The sequence below is a fragment of the Canis lupus genome, chromosome 36 (assembly GCF_048164855.1).
Source record: "Canis lupus baileyi chromosome 36, mCanLup2.hap1, whole genome shotgun sequence".
Lineage (NCBI taxonomy): Eukaryota > Metazoa > Chordata > Mammalia > Carnivora > Canidae > Canis > Canis lupus.
In genome coordinates this window covers 1,543,395-1,549,863 of record NC_132873.1, presented here as the reverse complement: position 1 = coordinate 1,549,863, position 6,469 = coordinate 1,543,395, and positions in this window count along the sequence as shown.

Here is a 6,469-nt window from a genome sequence, read left to right as displayed (position 1 = left end):
AGCAGACCTAGTGGATTGGATGCCATTCGTCATCAGGTAGAGATTGAGAGAGAGAGAAAGAGATTGAGAGAAAAGTAATTGCCATGCCTGAACTTTTAATTTATATTTCCTATCAAGAAGGCACCATGGAAGGTACCAAAAAGTGAAACATATACTGATGTTAAGAGTGTCATATAATTTCTAAATTTAAATACCAAAATATTTCTGAATATCTTGTATTTCCTTTTTGTTTGTTTGGAGCTACTCTTATTTTTATTTTATTTTGTTTTTTCCAGTTTATTGAGACATATTTGACATATAGCTTTATATAAGTTTAAGGTATAATATATAATGATTCCACTTACATATACTATGAAATGATTATCACAGAAAGCTTAGTTAACATGCATCATCTCATACAGATACAAAAAAAATGAAAATGTTTTTTCCTTGTATTGAAAACTCATAGGATCTATTATCTTTACAACTTTCAGATATACCATATAGCAATGTTTTTTTAAAAAAAGATTTTATTTATTTATTCATGAGAGACACAGAGAGAGAGAGAGGCAGAGACATGGGCAGAGGGAGAAGCAGGCTCCACCTAGGGAGCCTGATGTGGGACTCAATCATGGGACTCCAGGATCATGCCCTGCGCTGAAGGCAGGTGCTAAACCACTGAGCCACCCACACGTCCCCCATATAGCAATGCTAACTATAGTTATCATGTTGTACATCACATACCTATTATTTATCTTATAACTGAAACTTTCTATCTTTTGACCACCTTTCTCCAATTTTCCCTAACCCACGTTTCATAACCAGCCACAAATCTGATCTCTTGTTCTGAGTTTGAACTCTCTCATTCTCTTGTTTTTTTTTAAGATTTTTGTTTTGGGGGAACTTTTTTTCTAAGTTTTTATTTAAATTTCAGTTAGTTAACATACAGTGTAATATTAGCTTTAGGTGAGGAATTTTTTTTAGATCCCATATATGAGATCATACAGTATTTGTCTTTCTCTGTCTGACTTATTTCACTTAACATAATGCCCTGAAGATCTTTTCCTATTGTCACAAATGGCAGGATTTCCTTCTTTTTTATGGCTAAATAATATTTCTGTGTGTGTGTGTGTGTGTGTGTGTATCGCAACTGTATTCATTCATCTGTTGATAGATTCTTACGTTGTTTCCATGTCATAGCTATTGTAAATAATGCTGCAATGAACATGGAAGTGCAGATTACTCCTCAACATAGTGTATTAATTTCCTTCAGTTTCACACGGAGAAGTGGAATTGCTGGATCATATGGTTCTTCTATTTTTAATTTTTAAAGTGACCCTCCATACTGTTTTCCATAGTGGTTGTACCAATTTACAATCCTAGCAGCAGTTCATAAGGGTTTATTTTTCTCTAATCCTTGCCAACATTTATGTCTTGTTTTTTTGATGATAGCCCTGAATATCTTGTACTTCAATTAACGTATTCAAATTTATGCAAGTGATAACCAGAATAGGCCAATAAGATATCTATATTCTTCACAGCATTTGATTACATTTTTCTAACTATAAGTTGTTAAGAGTTTACTACATGCCTAGTATTGTGGTGACACATTTACTTCTATAATCTCTATAAAATCTCAATCCCCACAACATTCCTTTAAGATACACATTAATATAAATATTTGAAAAAGAAAAGGTTAAATAGTTTTCTGATCTCACAAAGTACTTAAGAATTTAAAATCAAATGTGGCTGGCCCCAGAGGCTATCCTTTAAACCAGTACACTATACCTCTATCCAAAAACAGATCTGATCATTGATATAATCTTAGAATTAATGCATTGTGGCATCACTGATTACCTGTACAGACACTTACTAATTTCATTGCTTTTCCCCAGTTAGGAAAATCATTTTATTTATTTATTTATTTATTTATTTATTTATTTATTTATTATTTTCAGTTAGGAAAATCTTGATGTCAGTTAAGAACATTGCATTTTAGTTTGTCATTTAATTTCCTCAGTAAGTAGAAGGTGGCATTGTTTCCAGGACAGAAAGTAGCTTTATTGACTCCAAAAGCTTGGTGTTAACACTGTGCTGTTAAGGATGTGTCATTTTAAAAATAAATCACAGACATAATCAAATTTCTAATCTGTACAGAAAGGAATATATGTGTGTGAAACTCTGAGCTCATTCTCTTGTACATGATCATCTGCTTTCTATCTCTTTAAATGAAGTTTTGCATTTTAAACTTTAAAAATACATTGAATTCAATAATTTTCTGACCAGTGAATTATTAGAAAAACAAGATAGAGAAACCATAATTCTTTGTACTCCAGTTTCTTTCGGCTAATGACATCTCAGTAATGAGGTCTAGATACATCGTGACACAAGTGTCCCTTTTAATTATTAGTCAGCTCTTAGAGTCAGTTACTTTGGCAAGACGTGAGGATTCTGGGGAAAGATCTCATCTCTCTCAGTCCAGTTCTAGCATATCCTCAGGACATCTCTACTGGCAGAAGTTAATGTTGTCCTAGGAAAGAAAACCAGTCTGACTATTATGGCTCAGGAAATTTCTGGACTGCTCTGAAAAACCCAAATTTTGGGTTCCTAAGACAGCATTAACTTCTGCAAGATATTCTATCTCTTTGGGTCCTTATTCTTCATTAGCAAAAAAAATACCTCCCTAAAATGCTTATGGATTTGTGAGGTTCAGATCAAATAATGAGCAGGAAATTCTTTTGAAAGGTGTCTTATATATGCTGGTTTCTAATCTGACATATTAAAAGCTTGGAAGTAGCCACTCTCTTTGACATCAAGTAAAAAGCCGAACAAACTGAAGAATCAACAACTCTTCTTAGACCTGTAAGAGAATTGGTTCACAGGGCAAAACATTGCCTCCAAAACTGCAGTGACTCACAGTCAAATACAAAGGATCCCAACTTACTGGAGCAGAAACCAATTAGCTGAAACCTCCACAGGAACCAGCGCTGGAAAAAAAAAAAAAAAAAGGAATCAGCGCTGGGGTAGAAAAACCTAAACTGTGAATGATGAATTGTGGGGGCTCAGTGTGGATAAGTCCAATAGATAAAAACTCCAGGGGGGTCCAGCCATTGGGAGGATCTTCTTTTTGTGAAATTTGCTTTCTGGAGTTCCACCATGTTCTCACAGTGAAGACTGGAGAAAAATCCATTTATGCTTCCAGCAAGGAGAGGGGAAAAGGAATAATTTTGACATATACTAGAGCACTCTGTTCGTCTAACAAGGTCTGCCTTCAGGAGAAACTATTAAACCAGAGCCTAAACAACTGGGGTTTTATCAGAACCTAACTGACTTGAGGAAAGAAAAACCTCTAACTTTCTGACCCTACTAGCTGACCCTAATACCAAAACCAGATAAAAATACTATTTAAAATGTACAGGCCAATATTTCTCATTAACATAGATGCAAAAATCCTCAACAAAAGTTTAGCAAATCAAATCCAGCAATGTGGTAAAAGAATTACAAACCATGACCAAGTAAGATTTATTTCAGGTTGAAAATTCAAAAGTAAATTAATGTAATTCATCATATTAACTAACCTGTTGCAATGTGATGAGAAGAAAAATCACATGATTATATCAATAGATGCAGAGAAAATATTTAACAAATTTGAATACTATTCATGAGAGGAATTTCTCATATGAATATCTTTAAAACTATGGTGAACATCATACTTACTGATGAGAAACTCAGCCTTTCCCACTAACATTAGAAATCACTGCTTTTCAACATTGTAATGAAAGTCCTAGCTAATGTAATAAGACAAGAAAAGGAAATAACAAGTAATAGATTGGGAAGGAAGAAATAAAATGGACTCTGTTCACAGATGACATGATCATCTATGTAGAAAACCTGAATCATCAATAAAACATCCTGCGGGCTCCTAGGTGGTTTGGTCAGTTAAGTGTCTGACTCTTGGTTTCAGCTGAGGTAATGACCTCAGGGTTCTCAGGTGGAGCCCTGAGTCAGCCTCTGTCTGACTCTCTGAATCTCAAGTCTGCTTGAGATTCTCTCCTTCACTCACACTTGTGCTCTCTCACTCGCATGCTCTCTCTCTCTCTCTCAAATAAATAAATAAATAAATAAATAAAATATTTTTAAAAAACTTCCTGGAATTAATAAGCAAGTACAGCAAAGTTGGAGAATATAATGTTAATATACAAAAGCCACTTTCCTATATGAATAAATGGAATTTAAAATTAAAAACACAATACCATTTACATTATTACCCCCAAAATGAAGTACTTGGATACATATCTAACAAAATATGTATGAGATCTATATGAGGAAAACTGTAAAATCATAATGACAAAAATCAAAGAAGTAAATAAATAGATATTCCATGTTCATGGGTAGGAAAAATCTATATTGTCACAATATTAGTGTTTCCCAACTTGATCTATAAACTCAATGCAGTCCTAATCAAAATCTCAGAAAGCTATTTTGTAGATATAAAACTGATTCTAAAGTTTATATGGCGAGGCAGAGACCCAGAATAATCAACACAGTACTGGAGGAGAACAAAGTCTGAGGACTGACACTACATGGCTTCAAGATTTACTCTAAAGCTATGGTAACCAAGACATTGTGGTATTAGCAAAAAAATAGTCAATCCATCAAAAAGAGATATTAATAAGATAGAATAGAGAGCCCAGAAATAAGCCCAATAATGATAGACAATTGATCTTTGACCAGAGAGTGAAGATAATACCATGAAACAAAGAGCTTTTTCCATAAATGGTGCTAGAACACTGGGCAGTTATATGCAATAAAATAAAATAAATTTAGGCACAAATCTTACATCCTTCATAAAAATTAACTCAAAATGGGCAAAAGACCTAAATGTAAAATGCAAAAAGTATAGAACTCCAAGAAGGTAAGATGGAAGAACATCTAGATGACCTTGGGTTTAGCAATAGCTTTTGGGGATACAATGCCAAAGGCATAAGCCATGGAAGTAAGAATTAAGAAACTGGACTTCATTAAAATTAAAAATTTCTGCTCTGTAAAAGACACTGTCACGAGAATGAAAAATCAAGCCATTGGCTAGGAGAAAATATTTGCAAAAGACACATTTGATAAGAGCTCATCCAAAATCTACAAAGAACTCTTAAAACTCAATGATAAGAAAACAAACAATGCAATTCAAAAATGGGCCAATGACTTTAAAAGACACGTCACCAAAGAAGACACACGGATAGCAAACAAGCCTATAAACAGATGCTCCATATCATATTTCCTCAGGAAAATGTGAGATATCAATACACACCTACTGGAATGGCCAAAATCCCAAATAACCCAAATGCCGGCAAGGATTTGGAGCAACAAGAACTCTCATTCACTGCTGGCGAGAATGCAAAATGGTGTAGTCACTTGGGACAATAGTTGGGTGGTTTATCACAAAACTAAACATACTCTTACCATACAATCCAAAAATTGTGCTCTTTGTTCTTTACCCAAAGGAGTTGGGTAAAGAAAACTTATGTCCATACGAAAATATGCACATAGATATTTATAGAATTCTTATTCATAATTGGAAAACTTGGAAGCAACTATGATAGTGTTCAGTAGGTGGCGGATAAATAAACTGTGGTACATCTAGATAATGGAATATTATTCAGTGCTAAAAAGAAATGAGCTATCAAATCATTAAAAAAATGGAGGAAACTTATGTGCATATTACTAAGTGAAAGAAGCCAATCTGAAAAGGCCACACCCTGTATAATCCCAATTATATCACAATCTGAAAAAGCCAAAACTACGGAAACAGAAAAAAAAAATATCAGGGGTTGCCAGAGGTTGGGAGGTAGAGAGAGATGAATAGATGGCTCACAGAGGATTTTTAGTACAGTGGAACTACTCTGTATGACACTATAATGGTAGTTCATGCCATTATAAATTTGTCCAAACCCATAGTATATACAACACAGAATGTGAACCCTAATGTAAACAATGGGTAATTTGTGTCAATGTCGTTTTATCAGTTTAACCATGTGCTGCTCAGCCCGGGTACCCTGAAAATGAACTAGGCTATACATGTGGGGGAAGAGGCACAGGAGATATGAGAAACCTCTACACCTTCTTCTTAATTTTGCTGTGAGCCTAAAACTACTCTAGAAAATAAAGTTTCTTTTTAAAAATATTTTGTTCCAGATGGTGTTGCTATCATTAGTAGCCATCTATCTGCTGTTACTGGCCATTATGTCATCCCTTTATAGGTAATCCCTGCACAACTGTGACATTCTGAAAGTTCCTGCTCTCCCCAAATCTCAAGTTAATGCAAAGATCTAATATGCATTAATTAGTCATGGGAAAAGAATCCCCACCATTTGGAGTTGCAGGCTTTCAGTCTTTCTACCATTTTGATATTTCATTAGGTGACTTTTATATTTTACATATAGCCAAACTTCTACAAACAACAACCTGGTTGTACACACATACCTTCCTCTTC